Genomic DNA, 20,537 nt, shown 5'->3' on the forward strand with positions numbered 1-20,537 from the left:
AACCGCTCGGGATGCCCTTAAAAGTCAGTTCAGAGTGTGCCTTAACTCGATATGACTCTGCGCTACATATATTCTGCTGCGCCTTGATCGTGCTCCCGCCAGTTTGGTTGCTGTGTGGCAAACGTAGTGCCTACATACATATGTAGGCGCTACGTTTGCCACACAGCAACCTAACTGGCGAGAGCACGATCGATGCGCAGCAGCCAGAATCCAGTAGGTAAAGCGACCATACTGTGCAAAACCCCGTTTCCGGATGGATGGATGATTGTGGCTCAACCCTTTGAATCGGGCGGCGGCGGCGCGCGCCACCTAGCCTTTAATGGTTCTATATGCATGCATACCTATGTATTTACTCCTTTACTTTTGCGTTCATATTGTCCACCAATCAGATAGCCTCCGTTTAGTTATTTCTACCTGTTCAAAGTCTATTCTACTTTCACTGTCTTTAAAACCCAAGGCCGATCCGTTTCCTGTTGTACAGCGCCACCTGTGGTCACATACTTTAGTTCACGACGCCACCGCTACGCTTATTTCCGTAGCACTGTGGAAGGTACAGTTTCCCTTCTCTAAGTTTGTATAGGTGTTCTGTGGCTGCTCTCTGGAAGTTCTCTGGCTAGCAGACGACTAAAAGAGGCGATGGGCGCTCGCCGCCATCTTTACGGGGACTTCACGGATTGCAACGCGGGTGCTTGAGGACTTAAATTTACCTCGCTCAGCCAACCGTCTACGGTCATCTTCGGATTTCCTTACTTCTAGCGTTTTTTAGGTACTAATGCACCGTTCCGCATCGCGAAGCGGTGTGATACGAGCCGCGGTGAACCGTTTGAAGCTTTTGTGTGCGTGTCCCCAGCTGATTGCTTCTTCGCGGCGGTGAACAGCGCGCCGCGCTCTCATGCGTGCATGTTATCTGCATCGTGTTCCACGCAAGTTGTAGACGCTCACTCACACATTGCGGTACATTTTGGGTTCGTATTTCTCTGGTGGCGTTCCTTTTCACATATCTCGCGTATGTATATCTCCTTTCTCTGCAGTTAGCGAAGGCCTTGCAGCTAGCCCGTGTTTGCTCCGTCTCTCCGTCGTATGCTGTGGCATCTCGAAACCGATATGTGTTCGAACTGCAGGCCGTTGATCTAAGAATACACTGATTGCACTCGGTACATTTAGACACACGTACATTGGCTTATTGCTCTCATGATTGCGACCAATGTTGTTTTTCGTGTGAAACGTTTCGCTCGTCACAGGCGACGTGCATTTTCATGCGCCAGCCGCGTCCCCAGCTCCTTAAATGAGAAGTACCATCAGCCACAACAAACTTTACGAAATCGAAGCCCAAGCAGGTCGACGCGAAATTTTATGCGTATGAGCTAGACGTACCCGATAACCTGCTTTTTCATGTCTTGTGATGACACAACGCCAACTCATCAGATGTCGCCGGTGGTCGACGTGATCGCTGCGAGCAGGGATCCTCCAGCTATCGCTTTCGAGTATACAATCACGATTTCGCGTCTTCTCATCCGCCGCGTCGGAGGCAATCTGTTGCGCTGCGCAAGCGAGATTGGCCGAGTACGCGTCCTGCGCCGAGTCGCGCGAAATCGCGCGAAAGTGATCGTATCCCTGAATGCAACAATATATTTTCAAGCTGGCAACGCATAAATGGGCCGACTACGCCGCTCGCGCGCCGGCCTCGACGGGCGCTGCCATGCTGGTAGCATGTTTACATTTGGCCAGCTGTACCGGCGTTCGATTTTGCAAACTTCGGGCAGGTTCGGGTTGTCTTGGGGTCCCAGCCCATGTGACTTCCTGTCAGAACCGGAACTAACTGGCTGCCATCTAGCTGCCAGCGGGCTGCCAGAACTCCGAAAATCGAAGAGGCCCGTTATTGCGGCGGCCCGGGCGGTCGATGTGGTACTGATCGTATGATCATATTTACGCGGTGCCTAGAGAACATGTGCTCCTTTTTTGTGTGAATTAACGGTCACTAAGCCCTGGGTCCTGTGCAATGCTATTAGCTCGATGTATGTTTCTTGCGGTGCGCCGTTGTTGATTATCGTAGTGCGGTCCACACGCGCTTTCTTTGTGCCCGGCTCATGAGAAGCTGTTGTACTCTCGCCGCTCCCGCCTCGGCTCACAGTGCACGGAAGAATGTGTTGATAGTTGTCCTATCGCGTGCTGTAGTTCACCGCAATTCAACACTACGCTGGACGGACTGTTGGTGAAGTCGATGCGGCGTGAACGGACACGAAGGAGCGCTCGCCTCAGAAGGTAAGTCCGGCGCCTAGCGCATTCTTATCGTTCATGTAGTGTACCTTGTCATGCGCAGCAGAAGATGATTAGTACAGCTACAAAAATAGTAACAGTGATTCCCTAATGTTCGTTCGATATCGCAGTGCACATTTAGCAAAACGTTTCACGAAAATTACCCCGAGATTGATGTTGTTAAGAGCTTCATCTATTGTTTATTTTCTTTTTGTTATGAAGTATGCTAGCGCCGGGGCATCGCTTGGTCTGAACGGGCACAAAAATTCAAGCAGGGAATGTCACTGCTTCTGTACGTAATTTCTCAGCAAGAAATCGTATAGACAATTCTAGAAGTACGTTGATGTGCTGTGCAAATGTTTTCACATCTAAAGTCAACGCGCGACGGCATCCAAATGATCTGACTCGTGAGAAGATTTTAGCTTGTATGCAAACTTTGATGCTTATAGATTGTCGCCAAGGCAACCTGTATTTCTTGTGTTTAGTGTTCTGTTTGTTTTCGTGCCTTTGACACGTCGAATAACTGCCTGTGATGTAATAATGAAATATTTAATTTGTCTAAGCGGATGCAGCTTCTTGTAGCTGGCTGTACGAGAGCTTTCCACAATTTGACGCGGTGTTGTTAAATCACAAGTTTGAAGATTCAGCAGTGATTACAATAAGCTGAACATTTATTGTTTAGGGATGTCACAATTTCCAGAGACGGAGGCATCTCTGCACCACAAAGGAGACTGCGGCACTATGCAGCCTGAACAGCACAACAAAGCATCTGATCTGCCTGCTTTGACAAGGTACGTACAAAACAGTCACAGCCATTTATGTGTTCTAGGTTCTGTTCGTGTATTTGGTACCTGCCAACTTTCCCGATTAGTTTCTGCTTTTCCAAGTGTGCTGTTTGTGTACAGCGTGTCAAGGTAAATAATGGTTAATAATGTATGCATAGAAAAATGTGGGTGCTGAGAGAAAGCTTTAGGAAAGTGCGTGCTGTCTTTCCAACACAGGATTTCTGTCTAGAATTTTTGCAAAATATGAAGTGCAGAGGCTGGCAGGTTTGGCAAACAATGTTCAACACTTTTGCTTTAGATTTTAATGTAGCCAGTTCATTATCTGTCCCTAGTATAGCATAGCGTCAAGCTTGAAGCTGATCTCTGATGTCACGTCAGTTGCAGGATGTAATAACGTGGTATCACAAACTGCTTGTTACGCATGTCAGTCAACATGGTGCAGTGGTCACAGGTGCGAGCATAACCAAAAGCTGGGCATTCTTTGCCCTTCTGCACATGATGTGGGATAGAGCTTGAACTATGCTATAGTGGCACCATCTCCCTCACCTTCTCTTCCTCATTATTCTGTTAACTTGCCGTAAAATGCACAACTTCTAGAGGCTTAATTATGGTGTTGTCTGCTGAACTTGGCTGATGTGAATTTCAGTAGTCTGGGGTACCCTCAAAGCCATGCTGTACTTTGCATGCATTTTAATATGGTCAATTTGAAATATGTGATTGGCTGTGGCATTCTCAGAGAAACAAGGCCTCTTGTGAATAATGCATACATGCATTATTCGCATTTTCTAATACTCTTTCAAGAAGCAGCCTGTAGGCTGCTCCCTGAAGAAGTGACCACCTTTGCTTACTCTATGTGGCAGTCTGGTCCAGTTTACTTAACCTGTCTGCTATTTATGCACGAGGAGGACAGAAGCGAAAAAAAGGGACCTTCGATTAATGTTTTTGCACAGGTGGCTCATACATTGCACTTTTCTTATCTTGCACGCTTTGTTAACTCAAAGCTTTCTATGGGCGAATATCAGCATTTCATTCCTATTTATACCTAATAAGAATTACTTTGTTCATAGTGTCACTTTTTATATTATACTCTTGTGAGAATAAGCTCACTTGTTTTAATGCAGATGTGGCTGGGCCTGCAGAAAGAGTGTAAGCAGACTACTGTGTTGCTGATCAGTGCTGGTGCTGATCTCTACGTCTGAGTTGGCCTCACAACGTCCAGGCACCACTGTGCTTTGCTTCTTTGACAAGGTAATATGATATAGACAACTTGCACCTCAGTATCAGTTTTGAGAAATATGCTAAGACGCAAGGGTTGGCCTTGGTGATAAATACACTCGTGTTCTTTTTTTTAAAGCGTTCTTCTTGCAGTGTTCCTCATGTACATGTTTTCAGAAGATGCTTGAATGCAAACCGCCATGGAACTTGTTTATGCCTTAAAGTAGTACTCTTTCACACAAAAAAAGCCTTATTTAATGCACAATTCATAAGAAAGGTGAGGACATAAGTCTAACAACCATCCAGTTTTACTGCTTGCACAGCACTATAAAGCGAGAGGTGAAAGGGCAAGAACAGATAAATCGAAAATGCATGTTGCTCACACAACTGCGAAAAGGACACATGGCATGGCTACTATGACGCTTGTTTTACAATGATAAATAAGCAGTCTTGCTGTCTGATAGTCCACTGGAGGTGGAGCCAACTTGCAGATTCCCTGTCACACATATAAGGAAATCTTAACGAATTTCGCCAGCACTATGGTCCTTATACATTGCCATAGTTGCACAGTTTTCAAACAAAATAATGCAAGGGAGCTTTGCACTACCAAGTGACCACGAAATGACCTGAGCATTCAGTTAACATGGTTGCAAATCCAGTCATTTATACATTGGCCTGTTTTGCCGACGTAGTGTCTACTGCACGACAGTGGTATTTAATATCAATCAACACCCCTGTGCTCTACGTACTCTTTCTTGCATGCTTTTTTTCACAGGTAGTGGAAGATTACTTGATTCCAGAACAATTTGGTTTGTTCTACACATGATAGTGAACTTGCCAGTCTTATATTAAACACGGAACTGGGTAGAAAGATGTGGTATTTCTTATGGTGCCCTGGTGCATTCAGCTTGTGCAGATGCTTCAAGCTTGTATTGACAAAAATTGGGATGAAGCCATAGGAGGAGAGTTGTAAAAGTGTAACAAAAGCCTCCTGATAGATATGCCGAGTTGTGCTGCTGTGGACACTTATTGGTTATCCCTACTGGGTAACGCTGTTAGGGTTATGGATGCTTTGACACTGTAGGGCCTACAAGATGGCTAGCATTACAGAACACATTAAAACGACTAGGGATGCGTGTCGTGCTATGCTATCATAATTGGACCACAAAGTGACCACCTTTGCTTACACTATGTGGTAATCTGGCCCAGTTTACTTAACCCAACTGCCATCTATGCATGAGGAGGAGAAGGGACTAAAAAATGAAGGGACCTTCAATTAATGTTCTTGTACAGATGGCCCATACATTGCATTTTTCTTAACTTGCAGGCTTTGTTACTTAGCTTTCTATGGGTGATTATCAGCATTTCATTCTTATTTATAACTAATAAGTATTGCTTTGTTCACAGTGTCACTTTTTATATTTACCGTATTTAATCACATAATGATCGCATTGACGTAATGATCGCAGCCCTGAATTTTGTCGTCCAAATTCGATTTTTTTATTTCCTGTGTTGATGACACTCCGAACTTGCCGCAGCGATCTGTCATGTGCCAAGTCTAGCTATTAATGATCGCGCTTACCATCTGTCGGATGCTACGCGAACAACTCTTCGAGACAAACCAAGCAGTCTGCACGCACCAAACATTCTTAAGCAGATGCCCGATTTCATTCCTTTCATCACTTTCCGCACTTCCATGACAAAAAAGCTACAACCAAAATTCCCTTCATTATGTATAGGCTTTGTAATGGTTGTGGTCAAGAACAACAAAAAAGGCACCTTTCGATTCTTCTCATCTGCACTCGTGGGCACGCAACAAATCTTGTAACACTTGTAACACAGCTAAGATATTCGCCCACCCTTAGCGGAAACGTGCTGTATTAGGATAGTAGTGAAGACAGATGCCGCAGTTTCCGCAGCATGCCCGCCGTGTCTTTCTACGTCATTGGCAGCTAAGCGCGCCCATCTGTTTCTGCCCCCTCATAGTGGACATGGCTACGTTATTGCCACAAACTTACTGATATTAATATTATTCATTCCGGATACGGAAGAAACTGTTTCAATGCATGTCATGTACTCACGAGAAAAAAAAATCGCGTTCGGCGCATTTGGTGTGTTCAGCTTGCTGCGCCGGCCGCCATTTTTGTTTTGGTGTCCCGCACTACACTCAGTGGCAGCCAGCTATTTGTTGACCTGTTGCCATCCCGCAGCAAACGCGGGATAAAAAAAATTCTTTTTGCAGGAAATTTAACTGGCGTAATGATCTGAATAACATCTGAATTTTCGACAATTTTTTTTACAAAAAAGTGCGATCATTATACGGGTAAATACAGTACTCTTGTGACACCAAGCTCACTTGTTTTAATGCAGGTGTGGCTGGGCCTGCAGAAAAGCTGTAAGCAGACTGCAGTGTTGCTGATCAGTGCTGATCTCCACGTCCGAGTTGGTCCCACATCATCCAGGCACCACGGTGCTTTCACAAGGTAATATGATATGGACACCTTGCACCTCAGTATGAGTTTTGAGTTTGACTTTTGATAAATATTTAAGAAGACACAAGGGTTGGCCTTGGTGATAAATACACTCGTGTTCTTTTTTTAAAGTGCTCTTTCTGCAGTGTTCCTCATGTACATGTTTTCAGAGGATGCTTACACTCCTTAAATGCAAACTGCCATGGAGCTTGTTTAGGCCTTAAACTAGAACTCTTTCACAAAAACTATCATTTAGTTTCTATAGTAGTAATAAAGGTGCATTAATCTTTCCTATAAACAATTCTGCAGTGGCATCTATGCAGTGTTTTCCGTCTGCATATTCCGCAGTGCGGTAGTAAAGAGCTGTGCTATCTGTGTATTCACTTGCATGAGCTTGTTATACTTGTTCATTTAATGTAAAATACTTGTGGAAAAGTATTAGACTATTTCTGTGGTCTTGTATTGCAATTCTGCAGCCATTTATATTGTTTGTAAAACACAAACATTTAACAGAGACAGGAACAAGACAATGCGTGGACGAGCACTTGCTTTCAACTGCTGTGGTTAATGTTGAAATATCAGTTTACATAGGTAGAACACTCATAAGCCTCAGTGTTCTCTTTTTCCTGTTTCTCTGTGAGATTTTCACGCTTTACACACAATATCATGCAAGAACCAGCCCATTCATTTATGCAGTGGAGCCACCTATTGTGCATGTCAGTTCCAATGGCTTGTTAGAATCTAACAGTGCCGGCTGCTTTGTTTACATTTTTTGCAGAGGCATACGTGCACTTTGTGCCGAGCACTGTGGATACAGAGGCAAGGAGGCTGAAGGACCTGAACAAGCACCTGGCCATCATGCTTCGGGATGCAAAATAAAGATGGTTTGTGTTAATTGTGTGCCCTAAAAAGTGTCCTCTTTGTCTCCGAGCTGGCACATCGGCCGACTCATGTGATAGAAATTAACTCGCTGTAATGTTGGTAGTAGATGGTACTGAGTGGAACTTCACCAAAAAGATTGCATGAACAAAAGAACTCACTCAACACAAATGATAACACTTGTAGAATGCAGCTAAACAAGAATAGTGTCATTTTCCATAGCTGAAGGAGAAAATTTTCATGTAGCATACAGAAACCAGAACGATATCAAGCATAGCTATGCTCGTCAAGCATAGCTATGCGAGAATAATCTCGTTTAATGTACCCATACGAGAACGATCTCGTTCAGTCACGATGTCTTCTCGTACACCTGTGACATACGACATCGTTGAGTCTACGGAGCAATAATAGCGTAGAGAAGTTCTCGTAAAATTCTCATACATATTTTTTCAATAGGGACTCGTGCTCTGTTATTGAATAATTGCGCTCAGCGGGTGATAGAAGTCGGCTTGCATAGGCTATGCCACGATCATGTCCACGCTGGCGTTGTGCTAACACTGCTCCTATGCCATGACCACTGGCATCAGTTCGAACTTCCGTTGAGGCGGACGGGTCAAAGTGGGCCAGAATCGGAGGCGTGGTAAGGCGAGTAGTGAGCTGCGAAAAAGATGCGGCATGGTCAGGTCCCCAAGCAAATAAGGCGTCTTTCTTCAAGAGGTCGGTAAGGGGACATGCGATGGTCGCAAAATCCTTCACAAAGCGTCGGAAATAGGAGCACAGCCCTACAAAATTACGCACGTCCTTGGTAGACTTCGGAACAGGAAAGTTCGTAACGGCTCGAATTTTGTCCGGATCAGGTCGCACGCCTCTGGCGTCCACGAGGTGTCCAAGGACGGTGATTTGGCGGCGAGCGAAGTGACATTTTGACGAGTTGGAGACTGGAGACCGGCGCGGCGGAACACGTCCAGAATCGCTGAAAGACGGTCTAGATGCGTGTTAAATGTGGACGAATAAACGATGACATCGTCCAGATAGCACAAACAGGTGGACCACTTGAACCCCTGAAGCAAAGTGTCCATCATTCGTTCGAAGGTGGCGGGCGCGTTACAGAGACCGAAAGGCATCACCTTGAACTGATAAAGGCCGTGAGGGCGGGTAATAGATGCAGTCTTCTCTCGGTCCATGTCGTCGACGGATATCTACCAGTAGCCGGACCGTAAGTCGATAGAAGAAATATAGGTGGCACCGTACAGGCAGTCTAGAGCGTCATCAATACGTGGCAAAGGGTACACGTCCTTTTTTGTGATTTTGTTCAGACGGCGATAATCTACACAAAAACGCCACGTGCCATCCTTCTTTTTGGCAAGTTCGACGGCAGAAGCCCAGGGACTACAGGAAGGCTTGATAATGTCCTTTGCAAGTATCTTTTTGACTTCCTGTTGGATAACAGCTCGTTCGGACGCAGAAACACGATATGGACGTCGGTGAATAGGGTTCCCATCGCCAGTGTTTATGCGATGGGTCACGACGGACGTTTGACCTAAGGGTCGATTGTCAAAGTAAAAAATGTCGCGATAGCCTTCAAGAACGCGGCAAAGAGCTTCAGCTTGAACAGGTGTAAGGTCAGAGAAAACCATCTTCTCAATGTCGACGTCAGTACCGTGCGATGACGTCACGGTATGCGCCGAGCTGTGACGATCTTCCACTCTGAATGGCTCGATCTCATCATCCTGCAAAGCGCTAATTATAGCCAATGAAATTTCCTGAGACAGAACTTGCGCGGTTAGCGCGAAATTGACAAGGGGAAGGCAGGTGCGGTTACCAGTAATTGTCAGCACAGTGTGCGGCACGGTAACACCATGTGTAAGTATAGCTGCCGGAATTGGTGCGGTCACGTAATTACCGTCAGGTACAGCTCGTGAGGACCACAAGTCGATGTGTGTCAAAGATTGAGGTGGTAGGCGAATAAAATTGATGTAGCTCAAACGGCTTGGAGGCGGGCCCACGTGGTCGGCAAGAAGAGGCAAATGAAGGCGAAGTGAGCCGGCCGAACAGTCAATGAGGGCAGAATGAATGGCAAGGAAATCCAGACCGAGAATCAGTTCGTGAGGGCAATGCTCGATGACGGTGAAGAGAACGACGGTGTGTCTCTCAGCAATGGTGTGTCGGGCAGAGCACATGCCAACAAGAGCGACAGTCCCTCCGTCGGCAGTTGTACAACTCGGTTCGGGGCGGGCCTCAGAACTTTCTTGAGCCGACGGCTCATAATGTACACATGCGCCCCGGTGTCGATCAACGCGCACAGAGGAACATTGTCGACGAGAATGTCCAAAAGATTCTTGTTCGTGGATAAGGTGAAGCGAGGATTTCGTGCCAATTTCGTCATTGCAGCTTCACCTCCAGAAGCTGCACTGTCTAGTTTTCCCGTTGGGGGTGCGGTGAGTAGGTTGGAGAAAGAGCACGGCGTGACGGGGGCGAACGGGATTGACGGCGGGAGGGAGAAGGCGAGCGGGAGTAGCGGGGTCGTGTCAAAGGTGTCGCAGGGTCAGATGATGTAGCGGGCATAGAAGGGGCGAAGGAAAAGGACGCGCTAGAAGGGCGAGGGTGGTAATCCGGAGAATAGCGCATCGGAGAAGTCCAGCGGCTGCGGCAGTGGCGAGCGACATGTCCTATGCGTCGGCAGTTGAAATAGATCGGCTTGTCGTCCACGGTTCACCATTCGGAGGGTTTGCGCTGTCCATAAGAGGAGTAAGAAGAGCGTGGTGGGGACGTCCGTGGAAAAAGAGGTTCTGAGCTGATGGAACGAATGGATAGCAGGCCGACACCCGCCGTGGTTGCTCAGTGGCTATGGTGTTGGGCTGCTGAGCACGAGGTTGCGGGATCGAATCTCGGCCTCGGCGGCCGCATTTCGGTGGGGGCGAAATTCGAAAACACCCGTGTACTTAGATTTAGGTGCACGTTAAAGAACCCCAGGTGGTCGAAATTTCCGGAGTCCTCCACTACGGCGTGCCTCATAATCAGAAAGTGGTTTTGGCGCGTTAAACCCTATAAGAAAAGAAGAAGAAGAAAGCAAGCCGACGTTGGACAACTCTTGAGGGACGACGTCTTGGATGAAGGAGATTGTCACCGGAGAATGATCAGGTGACGGGAATGAAGGGGCGGCCGGTTGTGCCGCTTCGACCTCACGACGAATGATACGGGTCAAGTTGTCACATTGCGACGGCTGGGGGAACAGGTCGTCACAGGATGACGTAGCAGCTGCGTTGGGAAGTCGCGTGATGTGCTGGGATACCCGGCGGCTTTTCGCATGCTCAAGACGGCGGCGCTCCTTGAGGATCGTATCGATGCTGGTGACGTTCGTAAACACCAGTAAATTGAAGGCGTCGTCAGCCTTGCCTTTGAGGGCGTGATTAACCTTATCGTCCTCAGACATGGTCGGGTTAGCCTTGCCACAAAGGGCCAAGACGTCGAGATTGTACGACACGTAGGACTCGGTCGACGTCTGTACACGTCTGGCAAGAGCTTTCTTGGCATTACCTTGGAGACCGAAGGGATTGCCAAAAAGGTCGCGGAGCTTCTCTTTGAAGAGATCCCAGCTCGAGATCTCCTCTTCATCAGTCTGGAACCGTGCAAGTGGAGCTCCGTCGCGGTAGAAAAGAATGTTCGCAAGCATGATAGTTGGATCCCACCTGTGACAGGTGCTGACACGTTCGTATCAGCGGAGCCAGTCGTCAACATCAGGACTGCCGACTCCGTTGAAAACACCAGGATCCCGAGGGGGGGAAACGGCAACGTAGGTCGGGGCTGCAGGCGGAGACGGTTGCGTCGATGAAGTGCCGCCAGCAGGAGCCATAGTTGCACTGTCGCCGTTGCGACCGCTGCGAAGCCCCATGACGGGTACGGGGAACGTCCACCTCCACCAACGTAATGTTACGTGTAGCTGGAGCCCAATGTTTACAATATATTTACAGGGAAGCTAACGGTAGGTCAAAATGGCGACGCTATATCAAGCGGGCCCTCGTCGTCTTCTTTCTCCTCAGTGCAGCCACATTGTGAAGGCTGTTCCGTAGCAATATTTAAACTCTTCTCTGCGCGCAACATCGCGCACTTGAATGGCTTATGTGAACTGCTTCAACAGATAACTCGATCGGGACAATGAATTCCGACTTTTTAATTTTCTGCGTTCGCATGCTTCCTGCATTGCCCTCTTTCATTTATTTTGGCCTCACTGAATGGACCTCAAGTTCTCAGTACGTATTAATTACAAAGTACTAAAAAATAACTCAGAAGCTCTTGTGGGAGTTGTCTAAGTATGCCTAAGCATTGTACCAATTGCTCGCCACCACACAGCCCGGCGTATCAATGTTGTGAAACATGATACGACCAGTATAAACGACTGCGCTGAAACGACACGAATTGATGCGGACGGCGGCGCACGGTGAATTTATGAGGCGATAAAACATATCCAGCTGGCGCCACCAGACGTACTGATCATAATCACACCATTAGAAGAAGGTATCGCTCTTTAGCGCCTTATCCATCCGCGACAAACCGTTACAAACCATAAGGAACCGCACTCCGGTGCGGCTGTTTATGACACAGCCATGCGGATCATATCTCGAAACCGATCTGCGATGCAGACAGAGAGTGACGACTGCTGATAGCTTCGCGCGCTATGTTCCCGCTGTTTCGCATCGGAGACGCGCGGGCCCGTATTTTCAGAGCGATCTGCCAAAGTGGCAGGCTGCGGCGTGTGCTGAGAGCTTCGTGAGTACTGTGTACTCGCCGCTTCGCGATCGAGACGCGCGGGCCCATATCCTGATAGCGATCTGCGTAAGCGGCAGGGTGCTGCGTGTACTGAGAGCTTCGTAAACGTCGTGTCCTCGCAGCTTCGCACTGGAGACGCACGGGCCCCTATCTTGACTGCTAACTGCGAAAGCGGCAGGCTGTGGCGTGTGCTCAGAGCTTCGTGAGCGCTGTGTTCTCTCCGGTTTGCGTTGTAGAAGCGCGGGCCCATATCTTCACAGCGATCTGCCACACTAACAGGCTGTGGTGTGTGCTGATAGCTTCGTGAGCACCATGTGCTTGCCGCTTCGCGTTGGAGAGGCGCGGGCCCATATTTTGACAGTGGACTGCGAAAGCGAAAGGCTGCGGCGTGTGCTTTGAGCTTCGTGAATTCTGTGCTCTCGCCGCTCCGCATTCCACACGCGCGGGCCCATATCTTGACAGCGATCTGTGAAAGCGGCAGGCTATGACATGTGCTCAGACCTTCGTGAGCGCTGTATTGTCGCCGCTTCGCGTTGGAGACGGGCGGGCCCATATCTTCACAGTGATCTGCCAAAGTGGCAAGCTGCGGCATTTCCTGAGAGCTTCGTGAGTACTGTGTTCTCGCCGCTTCGTGTTGTAGACGCGCGAACCCATATCCTGATAGCGATCTGCCAAAGCGGCAGCCTGTTGCGTTTACTGAAAGCTTCGTAAGCGCCGTGTCCACGCCGCTTCGCGTTGGAAACGCGCGTGCCCATATCTTGAAAGTGAACTGCGAAAGTGCAGGCTGCGGCTTGTGCTGAGAGCTTCGTGAGCGCCGTATCCTTGCCTCTTCGTGTTGGAATCCAGCAGGTCTACATTTTGACAGCGAACTATGAATGTGGCAGGCTGCGGCGTTTGCTGAGAGCTTCGTGAGCTCCGTCTTCTCGCCACTTCGATTTGGATACGCGCGGGCCCGTATCTTGACAGGAAACTGCGAAAGCGGCAGGCTGCGGCGTTTGCTCAGTGCTTCGTGTTCGCTGTGGTCTCGCCACTTCGCGTTGGAGATGTGCGGGCCTATATCTTGATAGCCATCAGCGAAAGCGGCAGGCTGCGGCATGTGCTGAAAGCTTCGTGAGCGCCGTGTTCTCGCCGCTTAGCGTTGGAGATGCGCGGGCCCATATTTTGACAGCATTCTGCCAAATTCGCAGGCTGTCCGCGTGCTGAGAGCTTCGTGAGTGCTGTGTTCTTGCCGCTTTGCGTTGGAGACGCGCGGGCCCATATCGTCACAGCGATCTGCCAAAGTGGCAAGCTGCGGCTTTTGCAGAGAGCTTCGTGAGTACTGTGTTCTCTCCGCTTCGCGTTGGAGACGCGCGGACCCATAGCCTAATAGCGATCTGCCAAAGCGGCAGGCTGCTGCGTGTACTGGGAACTTCGTAAGCGCCGTGTCCTCGCCGCTTCGCGCTGGAGACGCCCGTGCTCATACCTTGACAGCGAACTGCGAAAGGGCAGGCTGCGGAGTTTGCTGATAGTTTCGTGAGCGCCGTGTTCTCGCCGCTTTGTGTTGGAGAGAAGCGGGCCTAGATCTTGACAGCGAACTGCGAAAGTGGTAGGCTGCGGCGTGTGCTTAGAGTTTCGTGAACGCTGTGCTCTCGCCGCTCCGCGTTGGAGACGCGGGGGCCCATGTCTTGACAGCGATCTGGGAAAGCGGCAGACTGCGGCGTGCGCCAAGAGCTTCCTGAGCGCCACATTCTCGCCGCTTCGCGTTGGAGACGCGGGGGCCCACATCTTGACAGAAAACTGCGAAAGCGGCAGGCTGCGGGGTGTGTTGAGAGCTTCGTGGGTGCTGTGTTCTCGCCGCTTCGATTTGGATACGCGCGGGCCCGTATTTTGACAGCAAACTGCGAAAGCGGCAGGCTGTGGCTTTTGCTGAAAGCTTCGTGAGCGCTGTGGTCTCGCCACTTCGCGTTGGAGAAGCGCGGGCCCATATGTTGATAGCCATCAGCGAAAGCGGCAGGCTGGGGCATGTGCTGAGAGCTTCGTGAGCGCTGTGTTCTCGCCGCTTCGATTTGGATACGTGCGGACCGGTATCCTGACTCGCGAACTGCGAAAGCGGCAGGCTGCGGCGTGTGCTGAGAGTTTCGTGAACGCTGTGCTCTCGCCGCTCCGCGTTGGAGACGCGGGAGCCCATGTCTTGACAGCGATCTGGGAAAGCGGCAGACTGCGGCGTGCGCCAAGAGCTTCCTGAGCGCCACATTCTCGCCGCTTCGCGTTGGAGACGCGGGGGCCCACATCTTGACAGAAAACTGCGAAAGCGGCAGGCTGCGGGGTGTGTTGAGAGCTTCGTGGGTGCTGTGTTCTCGCCGCTTCGATTTGGATACGCGCGGGCCCGTATTTTGACAGCAAACTGCGAAAGCGGCAGGCTGTGGCTTTTGCTGAAAGCTTCGTGAGCGCTGTGGTCTCGCCACTTCGCGTTGGAGAAGCGCGGGCCCATATGTTGATAGCCATCAGCGAAAGCGGCAGGCTGGGGCATGTGCTGAGAGCTTCGTGAGCGCTGTGTTCTCGCCGCTTCGATTTGGATACGTGCGGACCGGTATCCTGACTCGCGAACTGCGAAAGCGGCAGGCTGCGGCGTGTGCTGAGAGCTTCGTGAGCGCTGTGTGCTCGCCGCTTTGCGTTGGAGATGCGCGGGCCCATATTTTGACAGCACTCTGCCAAAGTCGCAGGCTGCCCGTGTGGTGAGAGCTTCGTGAGTGCTGTGTTGTTGTCGCTTCGCGTTGGATACGCGCGGGTCCATATCTTCACAGCGATCTGCCAAAGTGGCAAGCTGCGGCTTTTTCTGAGAGCTTCGTGAGTACTGTGTTCTCGCCGCTTTGCGTTTCAGACGCGCGGACCCATATCCTGATAGCGATGGGCCGATTCGGCAGGCTGCTGCGTTTACTGAGAGCTTCGTAAGCGCCGTGTCCTCGCCGCTTCCCGTTGAAGACGCGTGTGCCCATAGCTTGACAGTGAACTGCGAAAGCGCAAGCTGCGGCGTGTGATGAGACCTTCATGAGCGCTGTATTCTCGCCGCTTCGTGCTGGAATCAAGCAGGCCTACATCTTGACAGCGAACTGCGAATGCGGCAGGCTGCGGCATGTGCTGAGAGCTTCGTGAACGCTGTGCTCTAACTGCACCACGTTGGAGACGCGCGATGGCTTACATCTTGACAGCGAACTACGAAAGTGGTAGGCTGCGGCGTGTGCTTAGTGTTTCCTGAACGCTGTACTCTCGCTGCTCGGCGTTGGAGACGCGAGGGCCAATATCTTGACAGCGATCTGGGAAAGCGTCAGACCGCGGCGTGCGCTAAGGGCCGATTTACGCTCAAACCGCCCATGGCCGCACTCCGCACCGTAAGCAAGCGGTCTGCCAGTAATGGCCGACGTTACGTCACGATAGGCAGTGGTGAACTTTCGCCTCCGTGCGGCGACCGCAGAAACATGGTGCTGGTTCGAAGCGAATCGGAGCGCGAGGGCTAGACCGCTAGGCTACAGCGGCATTTTGTCTTTTGTGTGGTTTATTCTGATCACTGCAAGAGCTATTCAGCACCTGCGAAACTATTTGTCTAACGCAACAAGCAGCCGTACTCTTCCTGACAGTCTTCAGTACGTGCGGTCGCCAAAGAAACAGACGGATGTGTATTGTGTTTACGCGTGGGTCGGAAGGAATGAAGCCGCCGATGTCGTGGGTTTTAGGTGTGCGCGCACTTCATCGATACGAAGATTGTAAGTTTGTGCAGTGTTCAGGAGGGATGACACGATGTGTAGCGATGAGCTTTATTGTCGTGTCATCGCAGTCATTCGTAATGTGTTGTTTGTGTCTTGATTCGTGTAAGCTGTTTTGCGGGCTGCTATGTGCATTGGTGACCGCGGACACGTACAGGACGTTCGAGCGCTAGGGTTCTTACTTTTACGAAGTGTAAGTGTGCTGTGATGTGTACGTGCAATGTGTCGCAGTGGTGCTAGGCGTATAAGTACTTGTTTCATGCAATATTCATATGTTTTGAAGTGAACCGTGCATAAGCGTTGCGGGCGAGTTTTGGTTCCGGCCCTTTCTGCCTCGTTGACGTATCTTGTGTGTTTTTCTGAAGTTATTTCTGTGCTATGAAGGTGTTTGTAATCAATGAGGGCAATATAAGGAACAGCTTGAAAGTTACATGAGTACATGCGCGCTGTCGTGAAATGTGGGCGCGCTTATATGCACTGTTCTCATGAACGCAAATTTCGGGCACTCTTCATTTTGGTCATGTGGACGTTGGTGTGAACAGCAGAAATCCTGAGGCGTATTTCTAGATTAAGCAAAGTATACAGTCTTATAGTGAGGGATGTGAGCGCCTTGCATGTGCAAGAAATTCAGTTGCTTGTTTCTTGTTAGTATATGAGTACACAGTGTTAGTGCCAACACCAGTGGCACGGCATGATAAGCATATAATGTGTGAAAAATAGGTACTTCCTTTTGGTTCTTGACAATTCGCATTTTTTTATAAAAAAGCCATATGCGTGTAACAAAGCACGAAAATGACAACACAACTGGTATGGTCAATACATAATTCGAGGATTGTAGCAGCAGAACTTAAGGAACACGGACACAGAATGGACGACTAGACGAGGATGCAGCTGCACTGTCAACTGATTTCTTAATTCAAATTACCACTCTTATTTATTTCGTCGCCATATCTCTTATATGTCTGAGGCTGTCTCAAAACGGTCACTTCCTTTCTTGTCAAGGCGACTGACGGTGTGCTTACACATTGCGCTCCTGTTTTACTTATTTCAAATGCCTCAAAAATCTCCCGAGTTAGCCTATTGTTGCTCTTTTTCAGGACTTGCACTTCATGAAATTTGATGGTGCACGTGCTTAGCTATCTTGTCCTTTCTTGTTTATTTCGCAACGTTTGCCGTGCAAGGCCAGATTGCAGCCAAGGGTCCCTGAAAATGATGATGCGTGCTCTCTTGTTCGATCATTAGGGCATCTTCCTGTTTGCCCTATGTATTGTTTTCCACAGGACAGCGGGATGGCGTACACTATTCCTTTGATTCAATCGCAGTATCTGCCCTGGAGCGTGATCTGGCATTGTGGTTCCTTTTTTTCCTGATTCACTCATGAGCACATACTTTTCCCCTTGTTTGGTTTCTGAGCACACTACTCGGACACCGTGTCTTTTACCAATCTTGATGAGATTGTGGGTCAGTCCGTGCACATATGTAATTTTTTCAGAATTGCTTTTGCCATCCACAACTTCAGATCCGCTTTTGCTTTCTTGTTTTCTTTTAGTATTCTCTACGAGGCCTTCAGCTATGCTGCATAGCATTCACACGACATATTTCCCTCCATTTTTCAGCCTACTTGACTGCCGCTGAAAACTTTGTTCATTTTGATGCTGGCATGATTTCTTTAGTGCTGAACTAAACGCTGCACCCACTCTTGCCCTTTTTACAGTCTTGAAATGGCGTGTCGTGAAGGGAAGAAATTGTTTCTGTGCTCTGAGCTCGTACTCCCAGTGTAAATGTCCTGGTTGGAATTCTAGTAAAAGGTCGAGGAACTGCAAGGGACTGTGGTTCGGACGCTCATAAGGGAAGCTTAGCTCTGGCCACGTTGATCGAACGGACTCTAGTACGGTGTCCTTAAGTTGTTGGTAATCGGTTGCATTCTCTTTCAATAGATGAAGCGCCAATAGTGATGGCACAATAGGAAGGAACAACGACAGGACAAGGCACTACTTGCAACTGTTTATTGAAGTCTAAGGTAAGTAAGTGTGAAGAAGGGGTCGTATAGCGCTGAAGTCTGAGAAAGAGTATATCGGCCAAACTGGCCGATGTATTAATGAATGCCTGCGGGAACATAAGCTTTCATTGAAAAATGGATAAGGTTCAAACTTGCCACTTCATTGCAAGGCCTGCGGGAATGAGAAGAAACAAGTATGATAGGCTTCATGATACAACAATCATGTTTAAAAGTAAAGATTCTGTGGCGCATGAATTGTTGGAGGTCAACCAGATTAAGAAAAGATGGGACGCCTGCGTCAGCACCCCGTCTCTGAATATTTACGCAAATGAAAGCATGTTCATAGATAAGCTTTAAATTTAGATTAAACGCGATTTCCTTCATATATAGCTCCAGTGTTCTCGCACGTGCGCATTCACATATTCAGTGTTCCTCCTTTTACGCCCCCCTCTTTCCATGGCTGCATTATCAGCCACCTTTGACTTCAATAAACTGTTGCAAATAGCGCCTTGTCCTGTCTTTGTTCCTTCCTAGTGTGCCATCACTATTGGCGCTTATCTATTGAAAGCTATGCACCAACAAGCCCCACAACGTATTTTATTGCATTCTCTGTTTGGCACACTATCAAGAAGTCGTCCACATATCGATAGATCCGTGTGACACGCCTTTCCTTGATAGATCCTTGAATTTTCTTGTCGCATGCTGCCAAGTACAACTCACTCAGGATTGGTGCTATTTTTTATCCAATGCAGACCCTATGTTTTGGACAAACAAGGTACCATCATGTACAGTGATTGTGGCAGCGAAATGGGGGCTCAACAGCTCCAAGAAGGTCTCCACAGACATTCCTACCAGTTTTGAAATGGAAGGGCTCCTTGCTCCATGATAGTCTCTCTCAGTACATTCATCAAATCCGCATGCGGTATTGAATAATACATATCTTCGATGTCAATCGAGAACCCGTACCAATCATTCATTTCGTACATTCTTATCTCGAAGGTTACTTCTTCAGAGTTCCTAATCATGAACTGATCTTCTACCCTAACTTGAGAAAGTTACCTGAAAGGGTGTGCTGAAAGCAGCAACTGCCGCGTGTGTGTTTCCGATAAAATGGCGTGGAAGGGGGTACCAATTTTATGGCTTTTTCCACCTGAAGAACACCGACAGCGTGGTCGTTCTTGCTGCTTTAACCTTGCTGCACAGCTGACTACCATTAGTTGTTTCTCCTAGAGGCTTCTTGACCTTTCTTGTCGCTTTCTTTAGTTCTTTATTTTCTAACTTGCAGAAGTTCTTGTTGATGGCTTCTAACATTTTTGTATTGTAGCTGCTGGCATCAAATACTACAAATCCCCCTTTGTCTGAAAGGTACAATGTGAAGTTTTATTTTTCAGTTTCTTTACAGTTTTCACAAAACTGTGCACATGGCTTTTGCATTCTATTGAACGAGCCAGTGTATCTACTCCGTCAGCCACAACTCTGCTAGTGTCCTCTTCATTCGCTTTTTCTGCTACTCGTCTGATAATCGCAAGCTTGACTACTGCGTCTTGTGTCGCGGAAAGCGCAAATTTTGGACCGAGTTCCAATACTTCTGTAGGTCGTGAGAGCTGCACCTGTCCTGCTGTGACCACTGGGTTCTTGCTTATCTTCTCGTACTCTTTTTGACCTTGTATTGTTGATTTGAATATTGGCAGGAACCTCTTATTCCACATGTGTTCAGTGTTAAAACTGCCACTGGCCAAGTGAAGACGATAGGATTTTTTGCCAGAAGACCTCACCTTGAGAAAGTCGGTGAGTAGGCGAATCCGTTTCCATATTTCAGCCCGCAGTATCGTCATAATTCTTCTTACGTGTCCTTGGGAAGGGGACAACATCCCGAGTAGCAACCTAACGTCTTTCACCAAAACATTCTTCTTGATGCAACACGAGGATAATCAGGCCCAGCAAGTGAAGAAGGCAATGCGAATACATATTTGTCGTGAGTCAAGCAGATGCAGGATACAAGTAGGAACGCTCAGAGTGCTGAAAATGAATGTCAAAAGGGTGTTTAGCGGGGCCAGTTGTTTCATTCTTCGAGGATATTAGTAGCCAAAATTGGGGAGTAACACGGACACAGAAAGAACGACTAGATCAGGACGCAGCTGCACTGTCAACTAATTTCTTTATTGAAATTCCCTCTCATTTTTTTTATTGCCATATCTCTTTTCTTATATATCTGAGGCTGTCTCAAAAAGGTGACTTCCTTCCTTGTCAAAGCCACAGACGGTGTGCTTACACATTACGCTCCTCTTTTACTTATCTCAAATACCATAAGAATCTCCCGAGTTAGCCTACATCGTTCCTTTTCAGGACTTGCATTTCATGAAATTAAGGGGTGCACAAGCTTACTTGGCTATCTTGTCCCTTCTTGTTCGTTTCCATTCGACTG

General features: G+C 48.5%; 1 protein-coding gene and 1 long non-coding RNA gene across 3 annotated transcripts in view; one reads left to right on the forward strand and one right to left on the reverse strand.

Moving 5' to 3' along the window:
* Positions 1-20,537, reverse strand: part of LOC142566670 (cytochrome P450 3A43-like) — a 169,162-nt gene that overhangs the window by 67,723 nt on the left and 80,902 nt on the right. The gene's annotated exons all lie outside the window — the stretch shown is intronic.
* On the forward strand, positions 1,976-6,717 carry LOC142566671 (uncharacterized). Its single transcript, XR_012825089.1, has 4 exons — positions 1,976-2,262; positions 2,939-3,047; positions 4,163-4,289; positions 6,627-6,717. It is a non-coding gene; the product is annotated as an uncharacterized LOC142566671 (long non-coding RNA).

Source organism: Dermacentor variabilis, unplaced genomic scaffold (genome assembly GCF_050947875.1).
Source record: "Dermacentor variabilis isolate Ectoservices unplaced genomic scaffold, ASM5094787v1 scaffold_13, whole genome shotgun sequence".
NCBI lineage: Eukaryota > Metazoa > Arthropoda > Arachnida > Ixodida > Ixodidae > Dermacentor > Dermacentor variabilis.